This window comes from Bubalus bubalis, chromosome 12 (genome assembly GCF_019923935.1).
Source record: "Bubalus bubalis isolate 160015118507 breed Murrah chromosome 12, NDDB_SH_1, whole genome shotgun sequence".
NCBI lineage: Eukaryota > Metazoa > Chordata > Mammalia > Artiodactyla > Bovidae > Bubalus > Bubalus bubalis.
In genome coordinates this window covers 42,625,096-42,648,954 of record NC_059168.1, presented here as the reverse complement: position 1 = coordinate 42,648,954, position 23,859 = coordinate 42,625,096, and the positions used below count along the sequence as shown (strand labels likewise).

Genomic DNA, 23,859 nt, shown 5'->3' with positions numbered 1-23,859 from the left:
GACTCTTGAGTGTCCTTTGGACTGCAAGGAGATCCAACCAGTCAATCCTAAAGGAAATCAGTCCTGAATATTCATTGAAAGGACTGATGCTGAAGTTGAAACTCCAATTCTTTGGCCACCTGATGTGAAGAACTGACTCATTGGAAAAGACCTTGATGCTGGGAAAGATAGAAGGTGGGAGGAGAAGGGGACAGACAGAGGATGAGATGATTGGATGGCTTCACTGACTCGATGGACATGAGTTTGAACAAATTCTGGGTGTTGGTGATGAACAGAGAAGTCTGGAGTGCTGCTGTCCATGGGGTCACAAAGAGTCAGACATGACTGAGTGACTGAACTGAACTGAACCGTCAGCTTAGATCTTAGATAGGGCTGTTATTAGGAATAAATATACTATGATCTCTCCATGTGGCTGGGTCCTAAGGATGGCAGCACCCCCAGAAAGAGAGAGAAAGAATTAAACGACAGCTGTTTTCCTTTTCTGACCTAGTTTCTGAAGTCATATGGCATCACTTCTACTTTACTCTGGGCTACCCAGGTGGCTCAGTGGTAAAGAATCTGCCTGCCAATGCAGAAGACAAGTGCTTGATCCCTGGGTGGCGCAGATTCCCTGGAGGAGGAAATAGCAGCTCACTCCAGTATTCTTGCCTGGAATATCCCACAGACAGAGGAGCCTGGTGAGTTACAGTTCAAGGGGTTGCAAAGAGTTGGACACGGCTTAGTGACTGAGCACGGTTGCAGGCTACTTTAAAAATTGAGGGTTCAGGATGGGGAACACATGTATACCTGTGGCAGATTCATTATGATATTTGGCATAACTAATACAATTTTGTAAAGTTTAAAAATAAAATAAAATTAAAAATAAATAAATAAATAAATATTAAAAAAAAATTAAGCAGCTTCCAATTCACCCAGGTTTCAGGGAAGACTGTCAACTCAACTTCTTGGTAGGGGAGTGGCAAAGTTTTGGAAGAGCATGTGGGACTGGAAATACTGCTGTAGCCATTTTTTGAAAATAAAATCTTCCCCAGACTAATTCTTTTTTTCTCCCCCTTTCCTTTTCTTCACCTATGTCATGCAGCTTGTGGGATCTTATTTCCCCATCCAGGGATTGAACCCCCACCCTCAGCAGTGAAAGTATGGAGTCTTAACCACTGTGCCATCAGGGAACTCCTCCCCAGACTAATTCTAATACATGAGTTTATTTTCTATTGGTTAGTGCTTTTTGCAGCCGTCCTAAAAGATCTATGCCCATCTCAAGGTTGCAAAGATATTCTGTTTTCTTCCAGAAGCTATATACTTCTATTTTTTACAGTTAGGCCTATGATCCATCTTTCTTGAATTAATTATTGTATAAAGATTGAGGTAGGTATTATTCACTTTATTTTTAACACAGATATCAATCTGACTTAGTGCCATATGTTAGAAAGCTTTTTCTTTGTAACAAAAGTTTAAATCAATTGACCATATATACACACATATGTCACCCCACTATGTATATGTATATCTCATAGCTCAGTTGGTAAAGAATCCACGTGCAATGCAGGATACCCTGGTTACATTCTTGGGTCAGGAAGATCTGTTGGAGAAGGGATGGGCTACCCACACCAATATTCTTGGGCTTCCCTGGTGGCTCAGCTGGTAAAGAATCCACCTGCAATGCGGGAGACCTGGGTTCAATCCCTGGGTTGGGAAGATTCCCTGGAGAAGGGAAAGGTACAGGGTTCTGGCCTGGAGAATTCCATGGGCTGTATAGTTCATGGAGTCGCAGAGTCGGACATGACTGAGCGAATTTCACTTTCACTTTCAATGGATTCTCTACCATGTTCTATTGATCTCTTTGCCTATTTTTGCATTAATATCAAATTATGACTTTATGATAAGGCTTGAAATCATATAGTATAAGTCCTCCAAATTTGTTATTCTTTTTCAAATATTTTAGATTTTCTATAGCTATATAACTTTTAGATATAACTTGTGAATTTTTCAAAAAAGATGACCAAAATTTTTATTGGGATAGTGTTGAATATATAGATCCATTTAGACAGAGTGGATGTTTAGCAATATTTTGTCTCCCAATTTATGGGCATGGTATCTCTCCATTTATTAATCTCTTTAACTTCTTTCTGCAAAAATTTTTTGCCTTGCATATTTTAAAATAGTTTTGTTTATCAATATTCTGATATTATATGCTTTTGATATATATTTTTATATATAATGCTTTTGATATTATAAATGGAATTTAAAAATTATTTTCCAATTATTCGTTAATACTATATAGGAATTAAATTGCTCTTTGTACATTGGCCTTATATCCTATGACCTTCCTACATTCATGTATTAGTTTCACTAACTCTGTGGTTCCATAGGATTTTCTACCTATGCAATCATATTGTATACAAATAACAATGGTTTTACAATATTCTTGCATTGCACTTTTTTCTTGCCTTATTGCACTGGCTAGGACTTCTAGTATAATACTGAATATAAGTGGTAAGAATGGACATAAATATGACAAAATAGTAGGTTTCTTGAGATTCCCTTTATCAGATTAAGGAAGTTCTTCTTCTCTTCCTATATTCCTATATGTATATATACAGCTAAACTTGTTATGCTAACATTTGCTTAAGGATTTTTGTATTTTATGTTCATGAAGGATATTTGTGTTTCTTTGGTACTATCTTTGTAAGATATTGATATTAGAGTTTTATGAGTCTCAGGTGACAAGTTGGGGTGTATCTCCTCCTCTAATTTCTGAAAACACTTGTGTAAGATTGGCACTAATTCTTCCTTAAATGTTTACATAATTAATTGGTGAAGTCATCTGAGCCTGGGGGTTTCTTTGTTAGAGGGTATGTTGTTGTTGTTGCTTAGTTGCTAAGTTGTGATGGATTCTTTTGCAACCCCATGGACTCTATACCACCAGGCCCTTCTGTCCATGCAATTTCTCAGGCAAGAATATTGGAGTGGGTTTCCATTTCCTTCTTAGGGGATCTTCCTGACTCAGAAATCAAACCCACACCTCATGCATTGGCAGGTAGAATCTTTACCACTGAGCCATTAGAGAAGCCAGTTCAGTTCAGTCGCTCAGTCGTGTCTGACTCTTTGCAACCCCATGAATCGCAGCACGCCAGGCCTCCCTGTCCATCACCAACTCCCAGAGTCCACCCAGACTCACATCCATCGAGTCAGTGATGACATCCAGCCATCTCATCCTCTGTCGTCATAGGTATGTTATTATGAGTTTAATTTCTTTAATAAATACAGGATTGTTTAGATTTTCTGTTTCTTCTTATTTCAGTGCTGGTAAGTTTTATTTTTCAAATAAATTCTCCATTTTTATGTAAGTTATTGTTATTAAATTTGCCATCCGTTTATTCATAGCATCCTCTTATTATTTTTTTTAATATTTAAATGATGTCTCCTCTTTTACTCTTTGGTATTTTGTGTTTTCTTTTTTCTTGTCCAGTTTTGTTAAGAATTTATGAGCTTCATTAATTTTTCAAATATCCAACTTCTAATTTAAAATTTTTTTTTGCCCATTTTCTATTTTATTTATTTATGCTATTATTGGCTGTCTTCTACTTGACTTGGTTTTAATTTGCTCTTTTTCTTGCTTTTTAAGGTAGAAACTTAAGTGTTTGATTTATTCCTTTTTTTTCTACTATAAGCATTTAAATTTCTAAAGTTTCCTCTACACTCAGCTTTATCTGCGTCCCATAAATTTTGTTATGTTGTGTTTTCTTTAGTATTTAGTTAGATATATTTTCTAATTTTCTTTATGATTTCTTTTTTGGGCTATAGGTTATTTAGAAGTGGTAATTTGGTCCAAGATAGCAGGATGGAAAGAACCTGAGATCACTTCCTCCCACAGACACACTGAATTTCACACACATATATAGAGCAGTTTCTCTTGAAGAAGAACTGGGGGCTGATTGATATTACCTTCTGCACAAGAAACAATTGAGGGACCATATAGGAGAGGCGGAGACATGGTCTTGCAACACACAGAGAGAGGGATATCACTGAGGAGAGTCTGCATGTGGACTCATGCTCTCTGGAGCACAGAGGAAAAACAGTGGTTTTAAAAGGCATCTATACTGCATGAAGAAAACCCATTTACTAACTGTAGAACATCTGCCAAATGAATGGGGAACTGCTGGAAATCTTTCTAGGCACTGGAGAGCAGCATTTTTTTTTCATTTCCCCTCCACATTGATAGCATAGGTAGGAACACAGTTCAGGTACTCTAGTCAGACTGTCAAAGTTACCTCGTTATGCCCCTGGCCTACACTAACTCCAGCTCTTCTACCAGAGCAACACCAGTGTGGTGTACACTAGGACCCTCTGGCCCATTCCTGCTCCATCTCCAGCTGTCCAGCCAGGGCAGCCCTATTGTAATGAGCCCTGAGGCCCCCATGGCCCCTATCTGCTCCAGCTCTAGTTGGCCTGCCAAATCCACTTGGCACATGCAGTCACAGAGTTAAACAAAATGAGAAGGCAGAGAAATATGTTCCAAACAAAGAACAAAATAAAACCTCAGATATAACCCCAATGAAACTGAGATAAATAGTTTACCTTAATAAAGAGGTCAAAGTAATAATCATAAAGATGCTCATTGAACTTAGTTGAAGTTAGGAAATATAAGAAAGAATCAGAGCTGAAGAATGCAGTAACTAAAATAAAAATACACTAGAGGGAATCAACAGCAGATTAGATGATAGAGAAGAATGGATCAGTGATATGGAAGGCAGAATAGTGGAGATAACCCAATCAGAAAAGCAAAAAGAAGAATTAAAAAAAAAAAAAATAAGGACACTTTAAGGGACCTCTGGGGTATCATCAAGTATGCCAGCATTTGCATTATAGGGGTCTTAGAGAGAAAAAAGAAAGAGGGGGTAGAAAACTTATTTGAAGAAATAATGACTAAAAACTTACCTAACTTGGAGAAAGAAACAGTATTTAGGTCCAAGAAGCACAGAGCATTCCCAACAAAATGAACCCAAAGAGATCCACACCAAGAAAATCATAAAATGCTAAAAGTTGAAGATAATGAGAGAATTTTTAAGGCAATATAAGAAAAATGGTCACATACAAGGAAACTCCCATAATACTACTAGCTGATTTTTCAGTAAAACTTTTGCATGTTAAAAGGAAGTGGCAGGATATATTTGAATTGCTGAACAGAAAAAAGCTTACCACCAAGAATACTCTATCTGGCAAGGTTATGATTCAAACTAAAGAGGATATAAACAGTTTCCCAGACAAAAGTTGAATTCATTACCACTTAACTGGCATTATAAGAAATGTTAAAAGGTCTTCTTTAAGCAGAAAAGACTACAACTAGAAATAAGAAAAACAAATGAAAAAAAAAATCTCACTAGTAAAGGCAAATAAACAGAATAGTGAATCAGACCTTTTAAAAGTTAGTATAAAGGACAAAAGAAAAAAATTAGTAAAATCAGCTATAATTAAAATAGTTAAGAAATATATGAAATAAAAAGAAGTAAAATGTGATATCAAAAACTTGAAGTGTGTGTTTACATGTAGTAAAAATGTAGTGCTTTTTAGAATGCATTCAAAATTAAACATAACTATATCTATATCATACATGTCATATATATGAAACTGATGGTAAACATAAACCTACAGTATATACACAAAAAGCAAAGGGAAAGAAACCCAAACCTAACACTAAAGAAAATTATCAAACCACAAGGGAAGAGACCAAGAAAAGAAGAAAGGATCAGATAAGAACTACAGAACATCAGAAAACAATTTTTTAAAATGGCATTTAGTACATACCTATCAGTAATCACTTTAAATGTAAACAAACTAAATACTGCACTCAAAAGACGTATGGTGGTTGAATGGATTAAAAAAAAAAATAAGGCCCGTATATATACTGCATACAGTGTCTTTACACTTCAGATGTAAAGACACACATAGACTGAAACTGAAGGATGGAAAAGGCTATCCCATGCAAATAGAAACAAAAAGAAAGCTGGGATGAAACTTTCTTATTATTCTAGTACTTGTATTAGAGTAAACAGACTTTAAAACAAAGACTGTACCAAGAGAAAAAGAAGGGCATTATATAATGATAAAGAGGTCAATGCAAGAAGCAGATATAATATTTGTAAATATTTATGCACCCAACATAGAAGCATCTAAATATATAAAACAAATATTAACAGACATAAAGGGAGAAGTTGACAGAAATACAATAATTGTAGGCAACTTTAATATCCCACTTACATAAATGGGCCTCCCCAATGGCTCAGCAGTAAAGAATCTGCCTGCAATGTAGGAGACACAGGTGATGTGTGTTTGATCCCTGGGTCAGGAAGTTCTCCTGGAGGAGGAAATGCCAGCCCACTCCAGTATTCTTGCATGGAAAACCCCATGGACAGAGGAATCTGGTGAGCTAAATTTCATAGGTCACAAAGAGTTGGTTATGACTGAGTGACTGAGGATATACATAAATGGATAGATCATCTAGCCAGAAAATCAATAAGGAAACATTGGCTTTAAATGACACATTAGATTAGATGAACTTAATAGATACGTACAGAATATTCTATCTAAAAACTGCAGAATCAACATTCTTTTCAAGTGCACATGGAACATTCTCTAGATCACATGTTAGGCCACAAAATAAGTCTCAATGAATTTAAGAAAATCAAAACCATATCAAGCATCTTTTCTGACCACAACAGTATGAAACTGGAAATCAGTTACAAGAAAAACTCTGTAAAAAGCACAAACATGAGATGACTAAACAACATGTTACAAAACAACCAATGGGTCAATGAAGAAATCAAAGAAGACAAAAAAATTCCTTAAAACAAATGAAAATGGAAACACAGCTTTTCAAAATCTGTGAGATGCAGCAAAACACAGTTCTAAGAATGAAGTTCATAGTGATACAGGCCGACCTAGAGAAACTGTAAAAAAAATCTTAAGTAAACAATTTAACCTTATACTTAAAAGCTGGAAAGGAAGGAAGATTGATTAGGAAAGTTGATTAGGGAAGGAAAACAAATGGAGAACGAAAGTTAGTAGAAGGAAGAAAGTAATAAAGATCAGAGTAGAAATAAATGAAATAGACTAAAAAAACAAAAGAAAAGATCAATGATACTAAGAGCTAGTTTTATGAAAAGATGAACAAACTTAATAACCCTTTAATTCTTGATGAGTCAGACTCATCAAGAAAAAAAAAGGGCCCAAATAAATTAGAAATAAGAAAGGAAAAGTTACAGTTGACATCACAGAAATACAAAGAATCATTAGAGACTACTATGAACAATTGTATGCCTACAAATTGGAGAAACTAGAAGAAATGGGTAAGTTCCTAGAAGCATGTAATCTTCTAAGACTGAATCAAGAAGAAATAGAAAATACAAACAGACCAATCCTAGTGATGAAATTGAATCAGTAATCAAAATTTCACAAGAAAAATTTCAGAACCAGATGTTTTCATGGATAGGTCCTACCAAACATACAAAGAAGAGTTAATGTCTAACCTTCTCAAACTATTCCAAAAAATTAGAGGAGAAAGTGCTTCTAAACTCACTCTACAAGGTCAGTATTATCCTGTTACCAAAATTAGTCAAAAACTGAAAAAAATATTACAGACCAATAGCCCTGAGGAATATAGATGCAAAAATCCTCAAGAAAATATTCAGTTCAGTTCAGTTCAGTCACTCAGTCACGTCCAACTCTTTGTGACCCCATGAATCGCAGCACGCCAGGCCTCCCTGTCCATCACCAACTCCCGGAGTTCACTCAGACTCACGTCCATCAAGTCAGTGATGCCATCCAGCCATCTCATCCTCTGTCGTCCCCTTCTCCTCTTGCCCCCAATCCCTCCCAGCATCAGAGTCTTTTCCAATGAGTCAACGCTTCGCATGAGGTGGCCAAAGTACTGGAGTTTCAGCTTTAGCATCATTCCTTCCAAAGAAATCCCAGGGCTGATCTCCTTCAGAATGGACTGGTTGGATCTCCTTGCAGTCCAAGGGACTCTCAAGAGTCTTCTCCAACACCACAGTTCAAAAGCATCAATTCTTCGGCACTCAGCCTTCTTCACAGTCCAACTCTCACATCCATAGATGACTACTGGAAAAACCATAGCCTTGACTAGACGAACCTTTGTTGGCAAAGTAACGTCTCTGCTTTTGAATATGCTATCTAGGTTGGTTATAACTTTCCTTCCAAGGAGTAAGCGTCTTTTAATTTCATGGCTGCAGTCACCATCTGCAGTGATTTTGGAGCCCAGAAAAATAAAGTCTGACACCGTTTCCACTGTTTCCCCATCTATTTCCCATGAAGTGATGGGACCGGATGCCATGATCTTCATTTTCTGAATGTTGAGCTTTAAGCTAACTTTTTCACTCTCCACTTTCACTTTCATCAAGAGGCTTTTGAGTTCCTCTTCACTTTCTGCCATAAGGGTGGTGTCATCTGCATATCTGAGGTTATTGATATTTCTCCCAGCAATCTTGATTCCAGCTTGTGTTTCTTCTAGTCCAGCGTTTCTCATGATGTACTCTGCATATAAGTTAAATAAGCAGGGTGACAATGTACAGCCTTGACGTACTTCTTTTCCTGTTTGGAACCAGTCTGTTGTTCCATGTCCAGTTCTAACTGTTGCTTCCTGACCTGCATACAATTTCTCAAGAGGCAGATCAGGTGGTCTGGTATTCCCATCTCTCAGAATTTTCCACAGTTTATTGTGATCCACACAGTCAAAGGCTTTGGCATAGTCAATGAAGCAGAAATTGATGTTTTTCTGGAACTCTCTTGCTTTTTCCACGATCCAGCAGATGTTGGCAATTTGATCTCTGGTTCCTCTGCCTTTTCTAAAACCAGCTTGAACATCAGGAAGTTCACGGTTCACACAGAATGATCTCTGTTTGTTTCCAAGGCAAACCATTCAATATCACAGTAATCCAAGTCTATGCCCCAACCAATAATGCTGAAGAAGCTGAAGTTGAACGGTTCTATGAAGACCTACAAGACCTTTTAGAACTAACACCCCAAAAAGATGTCCTTTTCATTATAGGGGACTAGAATGCAAAAGTAGGAAGTCAAGAAACTCCTGGAGTAACAGGCAAATTTGGCCTTGGAATACGGAATGAGAAGGGCAAAGACTAATAGAGTTTTGCCAAGAAAATGCACTGATCATAACAAACACCCTGTTCCAACAACACAGGAGAAGACTCTACACATGGACATCACCAGATGGTCAACACCGAAATCAGATTGATTATATTCTTTGCAGCCAAAGATGGAGAAGCTCTATACAGTCAGCAAAAACAAGACCAGGAGCTGACTGTGGCTCACATCATGAACTCCTTATTGCCAAATTCAGACTTAAATTGAAGAAAGAAGGGAAAGCCACTAGACCATGCAGGTATGACCTAAATCAAATCCCTTATGATTATACAGTGGAAGTGAGAAATAGATTTAAGGGCCTAGATCTGATAGATAGAGTGCCTGATGAACTATGGACTGAGGTTCATGACATTGTACAAGAGACAGGGATCAAGACCATCCCCGTGGAAAAGAAATGCAAAAAAGCAAAATGGCGGTCTGGGGAGGCCTTACAAATAGCTGTGAAAAGAAGAGAAGTGAAAAGCAAAGGAGCAAAGGAAAGATATAAGCATCTGAATGCAGAGTTCCAAACAATAGCAAGAAGAGATAAGAAAGCCTTCTTCAGCCATCAATGCAAAGAAATAGAGGAAAACAACAGAATGGGAAAAACTAGAGATCTCTTCAAGAAAATTAGAGATACCAAGGGAACATTTCATGCAAAGATGGGCTCGATAAAGGACAGAAATGGTATGGACTTAACAGAAACAGAAGATATTAAGAAGAGATGGCAAGAATACACAGAAGAACTGTACAAAAAAGATCTTTATAACCCAGATAATCACGATGGTGTGATCACTGACCTAGAGCCAGACATCCTGGAATGTGAAGTCAAGTGGGCCTTAGGAAGCATCTCTACGAACAAAGTAGTGGAGGTGATGGAATTCCAGTTGAGCTCTTTCAAATTCTGAAAGATGATGCTGTGAAAGTGCTGCACTCAATATGCCAGCAAATTTGGGAAACTCAGCAGTGGCCACAGGACTGGAAAAGGTCAGTTTTCATTCCAATCCCAAAGAAAGGCAATGCCAAAAAATGCTCAGACTACTGCACAATTGCACTCATCTCACACACTAGTAAAGTAATGCTCAAAATTCTCCAAGCCAGGCTTCAGCAAGAAAATATTAGCAACCCTAATTCAACAGTATGTTAAAAGGATCATATATCAAGATTTATTGGAGAAATGCAAGGATGGTTCTGTCAATCAATCAATGTGATATACCACATTAACAAAATGAATAAAAATCATATGATTGTCTCAATAGATGCAGAAAAAGCTTTTGAGAGAATTCAACATCCATTTATGATAAAAAATTTTCAACAAAATGGGTACTGAAGAAATATAACTCAACATAAATGTAAAGGCCATATATGACCAACCTATAGTTAACATCAGTCAATGTTGAAAATCAGAAAACTATTCCTTTAAGATCAGGAACAAGACAAGGACACCCACTCTTACTGCTTTTGTATAACATAATATTGAAATGTCCTAGTCACAGGAATCAGACAAGGCAAAAAAAAAAAAGGCATCCAAGTTGGAAGAGAAGAACTAAAACTCTCCTTATTTGCAGGTGATATGTTACTATTAATACATACAGAAAACCTAGAGAAGCCACCAAAAAACTATTAGAACTAATTAAGAAATTCAGTAAAGTTCCAGTATACAAAATTAATATACAGAAATGTGTTGTACTTCTATACACTAGACTATCAGAAAGAGAAATTAAGAAAACAATGCTACTTAAAATTGTATCACAAAGAATTTACAAACTGGGAATAAATCTAAGGAGGTGAAAGACCTGTACTCTGAAAATGATAGATTCATTGACTCTACAATGCAATTTGCATAAAAATACCCATAGCATTTTTCTCAGATCTAGAACAAATAATCCTAAAATTTGTATAAAGCAACAAAAGACCCCAAATAGTCAAAGCAATCTTGAGAAAGAAGATAAAGTTGTAGACATCCTGCTCCCTGATTTCAATCCATACTATAAAGCTATAATAGTGAAAAAAGTATGGTGCTGGCACAAAACCAGACACATATCCATGGAATAGAATGGAGAACCTGGAAGTAAACCCACTCTTATATGGTCAATTCGTCTACAACAAAGGAGGCAAGAATATATAATGGGGAAAAGATAGTTTTCAGTAAATATAGCTTTAGGACAGCTACATGCAACATAATATTATCCCACTTTCTCACTACATGAACAGAAATAAATTCAAAATGGTTTGAAGACTTAAATGTAAGACCTGAAGCCATTAAACTCCAAAAAAAAAAAAAAACAGGCAGTAAGCTCTTCAAAACTGGTCTTAGCAATATTTTTTTTTGGATCTGTCTCCTAAGGCCAGGGTAACAAGACCAAAAATTAAAGAAATGAGACTACATCAAAGTAAAAAAACTTTTGCACAGAGGAGGAAATGAAAAGGTAGCCTACTGAATGGGAGAAGATATTTGCAAATAATATATCAAACAAAGGGCTAGTATCCAAAATAGATAAAGAATCCATACAATTCAATATACAAAATCTGATTAAAAAAGTGAGCAGAGGACCCAAGTAGACATTTTTTCCAAAGAAGACATGCAGATAGTTAACAGGCACGTTAATTCATGCTCAATATCCCTGGTCATCAGAAAAATGCAAATCAAAACCACAATGAAATATCACCTTACCCCTGTCACAATCACTATGATCGAAAACATGAGAAATTAACTATTGTTGGCATGGATGCAAAGAAAAAGGAATCCTCATGTACTATGAGTGGGAGTACCAGTTGGTGCAAACACTATGGAAAACAATATGGATCTTCCTCAAGGAATTAAAACAGAACTCATGTACAATCCAGCAATTCCACTTTTGAATATTTATCCAAATAAAATGAAAATAATAAATTGAAAAGATTTATGCATGGGAGTATGTCAAGGCTGTATATTGTCACCCTGCTTATTTAACTTATATGCAGAGTACATCATGAGAAACGCTGGGCTGTAGGAAGCACAAGCTGGAATCAAGATTGCCGGGAGAAATATCAATAACCTCAGATATGCAGATGACACCACCCTTATGGCAGAAAGTGAAGAGGAACTCAAAAGCCTCTTGATGAAAGTGAAAGTGGAGAGTGAAAAAGTTAGCTTAAAGCTCAACATTCAGAAAATGAAGATCATGGCATCTGGTCCCATCACTTCAAGGGAAATAGATGGGGAAACAGTGGAAACAGTGTCAGACTTTATTTTTCTGGGCTCCAAAATCACTGCAGATGGTGACTGCAGCCATGAAATTAAAAGACGCTTACTCCTTGGAAGGAAAGTTATGACCAACCTAGATAGCATATTCAAAAGCAGAGACATTACTTTGCCAACAAAGGTTCGTCTAGTCAAGGCTATGGTTTTTCCAGTAGTCATCTATGGCTGTGAGAGTTGGACTGTGAAGAAGGCTGAGTGCCGAAGAATTGATGCTTTTGAACTGTGGTGTTGGAGAAGACTCTTGAGAGTCCCTTGGACTGCAAGGAGATCCAATCAGTCCATTCTGAAGGAGATCAGCCCTGGGATTTCTTTGGAAGGAATGATGCTAAAGCTGAAACTCCAGTACTTTGGCCACCTCATGCGAAGCGTTGACTCATTGGAAAAGACTCTGATGCTGGGAGGGATTGGGGGCAAGAGGAGAAGGGGACGACAGAGGATGAGATGGCTGGATGGCATCACTGACTCGATGGACGTGAGTCTGAGTGAACTCCGGGAGTTGGTGATGGACAGGGAGGCCTGGGGTGCTGTGATTCATGGGGTTGCAAAGAGTCGGACATGACTGAGCGACTGAACTGAACTAAACTGAATAAAGAATCCACCTGCAATCCAGGGGACCCTGGTTCAATTCCTAGTTCAGGAAGATCTCCTGGAGAAGGGGAAGGATACCCACTCTAGTATTCATGGGCTTCCCTGGTGGCTCAGATAGTAAAGAATCTGCCTGCAATGTGGGGGACCTGGGTTTGATCCCTGGGTTGGGAGAATCCCCTGGAAGAGGGCATGGCAGCTCACTCCAGTATTCTTGCCTGGAGAAGCCCCATGGACAAAGGAGCCTGGCAGGCTACAGTCGATGGGGTTGCAAAGAGTTAGACATGACTAAGTGACTAAACACACACACACACGTGCACCCTAACATGCATCACAGCATTATTTTCAATGGCCAAGATATGGAAATGACCCAAATACCCACTAAGAGATGAATGGATAAAGAAGATGCAATATATAAAGACATATATATTATATATATATAATATATATATATATACAATTGACTATTACTCATCCATAAAAAGAATGAAATCTTGCCATTTATGATAATATGGATGGAGCTAGTGGATGTTCCATGAAATAAGACAGAGAGATAAATATTGTATGATTTCACCTACTTGTGAAATCTGAAAAAATAAATGAACAAACAGTGAGACAAAAACAACTCATAGATACAGAGAAAAAACTGGTGGTTGCCAGAGGGGAGAAGGTAGGGAATAAGTGAAATAGATAAAGGGTATCAAGAGGTAAAAACTCCCCATTATAAAATAGATTTGGGGGTTGTAATGTATAGGGAGTAATGTAATAACTTGGTATAGTGCAAACTAACTGGACTTATTGTGGTGATCATTTTGTGATGTATCAGATCAGATCAAATCAGTCGCTCAGTCGTGTCTGACTGTTTGCAACCCCATGAATCGCAACACCCCAGGCCTCCCTGTCCATCACCAACTCCCGGAGTTCACTCAGACTCATGTCCATCGAGTCAGTGATGCCATCCAGCCATCTCATCCTCTGTCGTCCCCTTCTCCTCTTGCCCCCAATCCCTCCCAGCATCAGAGTCTTTTCCAATGAGTCAACGCTTCGCATGAGGTGGCCAAAGTACTGGAGTTTCAGCTTTAGCATCATTCCTTCCAAAGAAATCCCAGGGCTGATCTCCTTCAGAATGGACTGGTTGGATCTCCTTGCAGTCCAAGGGACTCTCAAGAGTCTTCTCCAACACCACAGTTCAAAAGCATCAATTCTTCGGCACTCAGCCTTCTTCACAGTCCAACTCTCACAGCCATAGATGACTACTGGAAAAACCATAGCCTTGACTAGACGAACCTTTGTTGTCAAAGTAATGTCTCTGCTTTTCAACATGCTATCTAGGTTGGTCATAACTTTCCTTCCAAGGAGTAAGCGTCTTTTAATTTCATGGCTGCAGTCACCATCTGTAGTGGTTTTGGAGCCCAGAAAAATAAAGTCTGACACTGTTTCCACTGTTTCCCCATCTATTTCCCATGAAGTGATGGGACCGGATGCCATGATCTTCGTTTTCTGAATGTTGAGCTTTAAGCCAACTTTTTCACTCTCCACTTTCACTTTCATCAAGAGGCTTTTTGGTTCCTCCTCACTTATATCAAATCACTATATTGTACACCTGAAACTAATATAACATTGGAAGTCTTCAATAAAAAGTGGGTATTTAAATTTTGAAACATTTCAATATTTTCTAGGTTATCTTATTGTAATTCCTATTTAGCTTAAATTCTTCTGTGATCACAGAATTGTATTTTGATACTTTGATATGATTCTGAGTCTTTGGTAAACTTTTCAGATTTGTTTTATGTTCCACCTTGTAGCCTATCTTGGCAAATGTTTTAGATGCTCCTGGAATTAATGGACTATTTGTAGGTTTGGGTAGTAGTGTTTTATAAATGTCAGTTATGTCAAGTTGCTTAAAAGTGGTGTCCAACTCTTATATCCTTACTGATTTTTTGATCCATTTTTGTATCAGTAAAAATAGAGAAGGGTGTTAAAATCTCCAACTATAAATGTGTATTTCTCTATTTTTCTCTTTAGTTCTGTCAATTTCTGTGTTGTGAATTTTGAAACCCTGTTTTGAGTATGTACACACTTAGGGTTATTAGGTGTTCCTGATGAATTGACCCCATTTATCATTATGAGATGCTCTCTTTGTGGTAAAACGTTTTGTCTTAAATCTACTTGGTCTGATTTTAATATAGCACATGAGCTTTTTTATGCTTCCTTTCATTCTATCTGTGTCTTTACATTTAACATATGTTACTTTAAAATAACATATAGGTAAGTCTTACTTTGTTATCCAGTCTGGCAATTTATGCCTTACAGTTGGTGTGTTCAATCTATTTTTATTTAATGTAATTAAATGTATGAGTGGGTTTCAGTCTACCATTTTGGTTTTTCCACCATATGTTCTTTGTTTCTTTTTTTTTCTTTCTGTACTCTTTTGGGTGAATCAAGTATTTTTTAGTTTTCTGATTTGTCTTCTCTATTGACTTTTTAGCTATACTTTTTGTGTAATTTTTTAATAACATATGCACTTTAGAAATTAAAGTATGTATCTTTAAGTGATCACAATCTACCTTCAAATACATTCATACATTATGAATAATGTAAGGACCTTACAACAGTGATCCATTTACCTGCCTTTTGCCTTTGTGCTATTGTTTTCATATATTTTATTTCTATTTGTGCTGCTGCTGCTAAGTCACTGCAGTCGTGTCCAACTCTGTGTGACCCCATAGACGGCGGCCCACCAGGCTCCCCCGTCCCTGGGATTCTCCAGGCAAGAACTCTGGAGTGGGTTGCCATTTCCTTCTCCAATGCATGAAAGTGAAAAGTGAAAGGGAAGTCGCTCAGTTGTCTCCGACTCTTCGAGACCCCATGGACTGCAGCCTACCAGGCTCCTCCATCCATGGGATTTTCCAGGCAAGAATACTGGAGTGGGGTGCCATTGCCTTCTCCCTATTTGTGCTATAAACCTCATAATGATCATTTTTGCAGTTATATTTTTTAAAATCAGTAGTTTTTTACATATATGTATGTATACACCCTCTGCCTATTTGTCTCAGTATCTCTCTCTCTCTCTCTTTACATATATATATACACACACACACACACATATACATACATACATAAAAAATATATAAATATATATGTATATATAAGTGTTTGGATCGATCTCTCTCTCTACACATTTACACATGTGCAGAAACAAATACATGTTATACACTTGCACAAACACACATATTTTATATATATATATGTAAAGCATTTTGAAGGGGACATTTCTTGTAGTACTGGTCTGCTGGAGACAAACTGTCTCCATTTTTGTTTCTCTCTGAAAATATTTGTATATTGCCTCTGTTTTTGCAGGATATGAAATATTAAGTTGATAGTTTTTTTCTTTTTTCCTTATAGCACTATAAAGAAGTTGTTCCAGTTTTCTGGCTTCATACTCATTGTTGTTCCCTGTGAGTAATGTATCATTTTTCCTCTGGTTATTTTTATGAATTTTCTCTTTGAGTCTCAGCAGTTTAAGTACAGCTAGGTGTGATTTTCTTTGTATTTATCCTACTTGGATTCTTTGAGCTTCTTGTATCTATGGGTTTATTTTGGCAAGTACTTGGTTGTTATTTCTTTAAAAATAATAAAAAACATATTTACCCTTTTATCGCACTCTTTTCCTTCTAGAACTTCAAGTACATGTTTTCTATACCTTTTGTTGTTATCCCAGAGTTGTTCTTTTTATTTCACTTTTTGTTTGGGTAATTTCTATTGATTTATGTTTAAGTTCACTAATCTATTCCTCTGCTATATCAAATTTGATGTTAAGTCCATTAAATAAACTCTACTTTTGATATCATATATTTCATTTCTTTTATTTCCTTTGGGTCTTTTTTAATAGTTTTTTTCTCTCTTCTGAAATTATTCATGCATATATTTTTTTCCACTGGCTTCTTTGAAATATTTATCACTGTTGTTTTAAAGTCTCTACCTGGGCCATCTCAATATGATTCAGTTGACTATTTCTTCTTTTGAACATGGGTAATATTTCCTTGCTTCTTTGCAGCTTTCATATATTTTGATATATGGGATATTTTGTATAGAACAACAGTAGGAATTAAGTATGGAGAAGGCAATGGCACCCCACTCCAATACTCTTGCCTGGAAAATCCCATGGACAGAGGAGCCTGGTAGGCTGCAGTCCATGGCGTCACTGAGGGTCGGACACGACTGAGCGACTTCCCTTTCACTTTTCACTTTCATGCATTGGAGAGGGAAATGGCAACCCACTCCAGTGTTCTTGCCTGGAGAATCCCAGGGACGGGGGAGCCTGGTGGGCTGCCGTCTATGGGGTCGCACAGAGTCGGACACAACTGAAGTGACTCAGCAGCAGCAGCAGCAGAAATTAAGTAAATCAGTGGTCCCCAACCTTTTTGGGACCAGGGACTGGTTTTGTGGAAGACAGTTTTCCCATGAACTGGAGGGTGTGCTGGCAGGTGGTTTCAGGATGATTCAAGCATATCACATTTATTGTGTACTTTATTTCTATTATTTTTACATCGTGATATATAAGAATCTATGAGAATCTAATACTGTGGCTGATGTGACAGGAAGTGGAGCTCAGGCGGTAATGTGAGCAATGGGGAACATCTGTAAATGTAGATGAAGCTTGACTCTCTTGCCTGCGGCTCACTTCCTGCTATGTGGCCTGATTCCTAACAGGCCATCGACCAGTATCAGGCCATGGACCAGTATTGGCCCATGTCCTGGGGGTTGGGGATCCTTAAAGTAAAAAAGTCACCTCCAGTGAAGGGGATCATCTTATTTTTTTCTGAGAGCATGTGTTGAAAGATGAGTCAATCTCATCTGAGTAGTTCAACTGAGTCTGGGCTTGATTGCAGCTGAAGTTAGATTCATTTTACCACTGCCTTAAAACAATGTGAGGAAAGAATCAGAACTCTCCTTATCAGGGTTTGGAATCTGGGCGCTGGTGAGATCTCAAAAAATTCTTTATCTTTTAGAAATATAAAATATACATATGAAAGCATTCTCTTTGTGTTCTAATTTTACCCTCAGCTTTCTGCATCTTGAGAGATATCTCTCCACTCAGATGCCTTATGCCTATATTTTGGAGAATGGCTCTAATGCACTTGATAGAGGCCCCAAGTGCCCTGGAAGGATTTTTCTCAAACCTCTGGCTTCAGCCTTGCACTTTGGGAAGGCCCTCGGTACCTCAGAAGGATCTGTCTCATTCCTCTTGCCCTAACCCCCAGCCCTCAGCATACTAAACTCTGGGTGTAGATGAGAACAACGAGACTGGGTCAATGGGTATGTGTGGATTCATGGTCTGGCACGGGGCATCTCCTAAGTGGAATCCCAAAAGACTACTGGTGTTTGAGCCAAGTCAGTATCCCTCTGCCCCTAGGTTAGGGCTGTGCATGGTCCCTTGCCAATCCATTCACCACTATAAGTTTACCAAAAGTTTGACAGGTTTCTCCTTACCCCTATGCATGGCAGATTTCTGTTCGTCTGTGTCTTCATCAATGATGAAAGCATCAAGGCTCTCTTCTTGTCAGGAAGGGGTCATTGCTTTCTGAAATTTAGTTAATTTTCCCTTCTTTGCATCTTCAGTTCTCTGATGATTTTTAAACAATTGTGATTTTTTCACTTAGCTGTCTTGTTCTCATTGTTAATGTGGTAGCAACAATCCCTTGTGATTTTGTGCACCCTAACTGGAAGTGGAGCACAGTTCTATTTTATTTATTTTCTATATCCAGGACCTAGACACCTATCCATGTAGCTGGGAGAGGGATAGATTTGACTGACTCCAGCTCAAAACCTCTTATCCCTTTCTGTGCCAAAAGCTTTCTCCTGGGCAAAGTACATAATTTCTAGCTCCTTCACTCAGTAGGAGTTGTCTCCCAGAGGTCTCTTCAGATCCTATTAAGTGAGTTTCTGTTGGGCTGCTTCAATGTATCAGAGATATCTGCATCTCATTCAAGGTGTGCAAGCTTCTCCACCCCTCAGCTATCCACTGCATCATATTAAAATGATAACACATCAGAGACGGGTGATACTTTAAGGACATTTTCACACTGGGTGACATCAAAGTCTACAGCCATGAGAGATCTCAGGATAGAGGGGAGAGTAGGAAGCTTCTACCTACTAGCATTTACTTGATAGCTACTTTGAGTCACCTTTCTCACAGTTAATCCTGGGGTATCCCCTTGAGAAAGATATTTTTACTTTACAGGTAAGGAAGCTGAGATTCAGAGGTTATATAACTTGCCTAAGTGGCAGAGCTTGGATTTGAACTCACTAGTGACTCATTCCAAAACCAAGTTTTTTTTTTTTTTTTACCAATATGCAGGAAGACACAGAAGAAGATGGGACTGGACAGGCCACTCCTGCAGACGTTGATCATGGGATCAGAATCAGTCTCAGTGTCTGAGACTCAACTTTTCCCATCAGGACCCTACCATAATCAAAGCTGGTATTTGCTTGGTGACCTTGAGCAGTTCATCTAATTTTTTTTTGAACTTCAATATTTTCCTAAAAATCTAAGCTTCTCCAATTCCTTTGGGGAATTCAGAGCAACTCCTCCAGGGGTCCTCTTTTCAGCAGGCTTCTTTCCCAACAACCAGATTTGTAGAAAGGAAAGGAGAGAAAACAGCAGCCCCCACACCCACACCAGCCCCCACCCATCCTAATCTGCAGAAGCCTTTGTACTGTGCCAAAGGCCACTTCACACTTGGCCTCTTCTCCCTGGCACGGCAGCAAACACAGGAAAAGCCAAAGTGTAATTAGTTAATAGCAGAGCTCCTCTGTTAATGGAAAGGGCATTTCAAACTTACTTATGCAAACAGATACTGGGGGATTTGTCAGAAACCATCAGTAGGATGCAACAGAGAGGACTCACAGGTCACTTGTCAAGTGGGGACAACACTTGTCTCATTTAAGCATTGAGACCTAGAATGGCTCTCTGGACCACTGGCTAGCTTAAAGGGAAGAATACTGGGAAAAGAAGCTGGATAGCCCTCTTCTGAACATCTTCCCCCTAATAATAGCCATGTGTCAAGACTGTGTTACATACCCAACTGGCATTTTCTCAGCTTTTCTTCTATAAAAACTGATAAAATAGATGCTATTATGGTCCCCATTTTATAGTTGAGGAACTTGAGACTTAGAAAGCCGAGTAACCTGCTTAGTTCAAGCTCAGTGGTGGGCCTGGAATTTGAACCCAAGACACCTGAACTCTATGGTGGTTCACCATTTTGCATGGTGTTTCCACACTCAGTAGTTGGGCACATGAACATCTGAGTTGTTAATAGAAGATGCACTTAGATCTTATTAAAGCTAGTAATCGATCATCATAACCCCTTTCTCCTCTTTCTGGCCTCGCAATCACACTATGCACTTCCCCGACTCCTTTGCAGCTGAGTTAGTCATGTGACTGAGTGCTAGCCAATGCAGTGTGAACAGAAGTCCCAATTTGATCTTCATGCCTTTTTCTCCTTAAAGCTGGCTGGAATGATTCCTAGGGCAATCTTCTTAGCCATGTGACAAAGATGGTGGACTCACAAGTTAGAAAGAGCCTGTATCCCTGATTCATCAGTTGGAGAACATTCCTACCAGGAGCATGGGTGTCAGATTCATTTATTGTATTAATCCACTTAGAAATGAAGGTTTATCAGATGCAGCAACCCATGTTACCTTGAGCAATACAAGCATAAGCCTCCAGGAAGGGGCTGGGAAGTTACTAAGGAACTGGGCTTTGATCCTATCTATGATTTCTATGATTAACTTGCCTAGAATGGTGGAGGGTGAGCAAGCTTGGTCTTTGTTGCTGTAAAGATAGGCTTGGGTGCAGGCTTCATGATGGGTTAGTTGGGGACCTTGAGTTACTCATTTAATTTTTCTGAACATAATTATTTTTTTCCTGAAAATGAAAATGATGGTTATATCATTCTGTGTCAGTTCAGTTCAGTCACTCAGTCATGTCTGACTCTTTGAGACCCCATGGATTGCAGAACGCCAGGCTTCTCTGTCCATCACCAACTCCTGGAGCTTGTTCAAACTCATGTCCATAGAGTTGGTGATGCCATCCAACCATCTTATCCTCTGTCATCCCCTTTTCCTCCTGCCTTTAATCTTTCCCAGGATCAGGGTCTATTCCAATGAGTCAGTTCTTTCCATCAGGTGGCCAAAGCATTGGAGTTTCAGCTTTGGCATCAGTCCTTCCAATGACTATTCAAGACTGATTTCCTTTAGGATTGACTGGTTTGATCTTGCAGTCCAAGGGACTCTCAAGAGTCTTCTCTAACACCACAGTTCAAACACATCAATTCTTCAGCTCTCAGCTTTCTTTGTAGTCCAACTCTCACATTCTGTATAAATTTAAATTATTCAAAAATTTTTATTGAGCACTTACTTCAGGCCAATGATTATTCTAGGTGCTGGGAAAAGGAAAACATCCTTGCCTTTATTGAACTTACATTCTGGTGGTGGAGGGAGTGGAGAGGGCTAGAGAGTAAATTAATAAGCAAGTGTGTTATATGGTGATTAGTGATATGGAGAACTTATAAGTAAGGGGGAATAAGAATATCAGGAGTAAGGGGGTTAGGAATATGCAGTCAGAGAAGGTATTTCTAATTCAGGATATATGAGCAGAGACCTTAAGGTAGTGAGGGAGTGAGCCATGTGAATATCTGGGCAAAGAGTGCTTCAGGCAGAAGCACTGGTGAGTGCAGAGACCTGAGGTTAGAGAGTGCTTGGCATGTTGGAGGAGCCACAAGGTGGTTGATGCAGCTGAAGTCCTGAAGGCAGGGGGTAGATGTGGCAGTGTTAGAAAAAGCATCCAGCATGGGACCTTTTAATAAATGTTAGACTCCTTCCTTCCTGTGTAATGGCTTTGTAATCACGCTGGGAAGTCCTCATTGCAAAAATAAACAAACAAATAAATAAAAATAGAAACAAGTCAAACACAGATTTCCTTTACTGACTGGGCTGATGCTTGGAATTTCACCAGGAGGTCTTGTTCTTTTAGTCCAAGTCTTTGATTCCTGTATCATGCAAATACTACAGGCAAAGGATAATACTCTTAGCCATTTTTAGCTGTTACACTTTAAAAGGGTTGGTTCCAAGTTCGACTGAGGTTGGTGGGAGAGAGGAGTTTGAGACAGGAGGTAACCGGGAGTCTGGAAAGAGTCGAAGTAAAAGATCAAGCTGGGACTGGGGAGGGGAGGGATAAGGGAGATTATTGAAGCTTAACTTGGTCTGAGGTCACATTTTGAAGCTTTTCTGTGTTACATAGCTTTAGACCGGCGTCAAAGGAACTTACATCTGCAGACATCACTGATTTAAAGGAGAATTCGCCTTAGCTTATGAGGTTGCCTTCTGTTGAAAAGCAGGGATAGCCCCTGCCCATATCTCCCCTACATTCCCCAGGAAGGGATGGCCCCTTTCCTCTACCCTGTCACCAGCAGGAGAGGAGAGCACCCCGCACAGAGCATAGCCAGCTGTCAAAGTTCTGTGTGCCCCGAGTTCCTGTCCCCTCGGCTTCAGAAATTCCTGTTGTCAGTGTTCTTAATTGTAGGCAACAAAGCCACTCTGGCTGTTTCAAGAAGAAAATGTATTTATTAATGATATTTGGTTCCCTTTCACCCCCTTAGAATCATTGAGAGTTGGGGGAGAAGCTTCCAGAAGTGCCCCAACACTGCAGAATTAGTCTGAAGATGAAATCACCATTGCAGCTGCTGAGAATTGAATGCCAGGGATCAGTCATCTCAGCTGCATGGACTGCTGTCTCTGGTAGTACTGTCACTTCTGTGTCTGGAGCTGGACTTAGTGTCCCAAGGCCTGATGCCTCTGCTGCTACGAAATCTGGCAAAGGGATTCCCTTGGCAGAGCCTGGTTCCTTGTGTTGCTCACTTCCTCATTTCAAGAACAAAGTCTTATATGGATGTGTATGATGACAGAGCTGGATCGCAGGCCTGCATCTCAGTTGCAAAAGAAGCTGGGAGTTTAAGTTGTGAGGACAGTGAAGAGGCAGGACTGATATCGTGGGAATATTTTCAAATATAGGAAAGACTGGTAAAGATGTGGCTAATGTTGCTTGTAGGCAGTGTCTGCATAGGATCCGACTTAAAATTTAGAATCTTACTTAGAACAAAAGGCCTAGGTGACCTTGTTGGGCCCCTGCAAAGAGTGGTGCCCAGGAAGGTAGCCTTTGAAATGGAGTAATCACCAAGGATGGCCGCATCCACTAGCCATGGCAGAGGGGTGTACTGGGTGTGGTGTCCTCATGAGCAGGCAAGGACTCCAGAACAAACACGTCTTCTCGGTCTTTCTGGCTATACCCCACCCTGCAAAGAGAAAAGGCCTTCATGGCAAATGACAGGAAAGCAAAATATCATCCCAGTTTTGTTTGTGTGGAGACATAATTACTGAGTTATCCTGGTGCCTGCATAAACTCACGGCTCAGAAAAGTGAAGAATTCTCTCTGATAAAGTTCTGGTAAACAGAAAGCCATATGTGCCTAGAGGGATCCAGGGATGTTTTCCATTTATCCTGAGCTGGACAATAAACAGATGAGTTGGTCCATCCCCACCCGTTTAGAAGGCCTCTTTCTGTCCTGAGTTAGTACATTTCAGGTTTGAAGGAGACGACATCTATCTCCATTTTCTGATCTGACATAATCCCATTTAGAAATTTTGGATAAATATTTAATAAACTGGAACCATGATCACAAGTCAGAACTCTAAGATGACTCAGTAATGAATTCCCCACATAAGTCAGAGACTTTGGTGTTTCCCAAAGCACTTTCCCATGAATGGTGAGAGTCTCTCACCAGAGTCGGGCCTAGTCAGAAAGGAGAACTTCAT

At 39.0% G+C, this 23,859-nt stretch overlaps 1 long non-coding RNA gene across 1 annotated transcript in view; it reads left to right on the top strand.

Annotated features, from left to right (window-relative positions):
* The window catches only part of LOC123328503, a 110,908-nt gene extending 87,324 nt beyond the window's left edge, over positions 1-23,584 (top strand). The window contains exons 2-4 of the long non-coding RNA XR_006543366.2: positions 16,391-16,443; positions 19,347-19,469; positions 22,648-23,584. This is a non-coding gene — a long non-coding RNA (uncharacterized LOC123328503). The remainder of the gene's footprint in view (positions 1-16,390; positions 16,444-19,346; positions 19,470-22,647) is intronic.
* The last annotated feature ends 275 nt before the right edge of the window (positions 23,585-23,859 follow it).